The following is a 1454-nucleotide window of genomic DNA, read 5'->3' on the forward strand; positions in this document are numbered from 1 at the left end:
TGGATTTGAAATTCCTGCAGAACTTTTAACATCACATTCTTCCATTTCCTCGTGACACAAATACCTGCCGCGAGTTGCATGTGCTCCATCTCATCGTGCAGCCTTTGAACCAGTTGACTCATTGTGTCAAAATCATTAATCAGTATATAAACCCCTCTCCCCACTCTATCAAGTTGTACTCTGAGCTTGTCAGGACAAGTTTTGTTGAACTTTTGCTGGTCTCGGTTCCCTTTCTTTGTCCAGAACAGGCAGAAAGAACCCGGCTGAATTAGCCCTAATGCGCCACGGCCTCTGGCTGCGACAACCTTTTTGACGCATATTATGAATCTCGATCTTCTTTTAGTCTTTAAGTATTGTGATGTTAATTCATGAAGTAAAAGCATATTGCTGTCATGTAACTCGTGGAATTTCTTTGTATTAATGATTGAAAGGGGGTTTCTTACGTAAGGCGAACAAGGCAAGACTTCTATAAACCATTACGTATTGATCTTGGGTCCAACTTTTGTTGTTTCGTACTCGTTTAATAAAGTTCATAATGTGATCTATAGCACTATACTGGGCACGTACTTGGTGGACATTTTGGAGGAGCGATTCACAGACTTTGCATGCTTCTTGGCTGATTTGAAAGTAGTTGATGAGTGATGGATGGAGGTTGGAGCTCTCAAGTATGGAGGTTAGGGTCTCGGGCTCTGGCAAATATTCAGAGAACTGGATACATTGCGTATGCCCAGAAGACGGTGGCAATGATGATTTTTCGAGCCGGCCTTGGATTTTTTTGCATATCTCTACGTAAGACTTGGTCCTAAAGGCTTCCTTATATTCTTCATTCACGGTATTTGACGTGCCCACTAAGCTTTTCATATCTTCTCCATATCTACCTGCATCCAGTTGACAAAGCACCATTAAAATGTTTACAAAAAGTTGCCACATATCTCATAATTCGAAAGGGTCGTTTTGGACTATCTTTTGAGCACAAATCGAAATTTTATAAACTAAGATCCAAGAAGGGTTTCATTTTCCGACCTTTTAATCAACAGATGCATGAGATTTCAGTGCACGAAATTAGATCCAAAGGGTGATTTCACGGCATCGAATATATTCATAACATTTCCAAATACTCACCTCTCTTTTGGATTGACAATTTTCTGAGCTTAGACCACCATGTCATGATCTTTTTCATCCTGATATTTAGCAAATGAAAAAACAACTTTTGAAGTAACATGAAAGGGATTTATTATATGCCAAAACAAGTAAATACTAGGCAGCTTATTATAACACCGGGAGCCGCATGAATGATTGAGTCTTTATACTGTAGCTTTCCTTGTACGTAAAAATTCTTTACGTGTTCATCTTTGACAATAATACAATTAACCAGCTTAGCTGCATGCATGAAATGGAGGCCATTAATGAATATATATATATATATATATATATGTGTGTGTGTGTGTGTGTGT

General features: G+C 38.7%; 1 pseudogene; it reads right to left on the reverse strand.

Moving 5' to 3' along the window:
• Positions 1–5: 5 nt before the first annotated feature.
• On the reverse strand, positions 6–1253 carry LOC140966396 (UPF0496 protein At1g20180-like; annotated as a pseudogene).
• Between the last annotated feature and the right edge of the window lie 201 nt (positions 1254–1454).

The sequence above is a fragment of the Primulina huaijiensis genome, unplaced genomic scaffold, assembly GCF_012295235.1.
Source record: "Primulina huaijiensis isolate GDHJ02 unplaced genomic scaffold, ASM1229523v2 scaffold205928, whole genome shotgun sequence".
Taxonomy (NCBI): domain Eukaryota; kingdom Viridiplantae; phylum Streptophyta; class Magnoliopsida; order Lamiales; family Gesneriaceae; genus Primulina; species Primulina huaijiensis.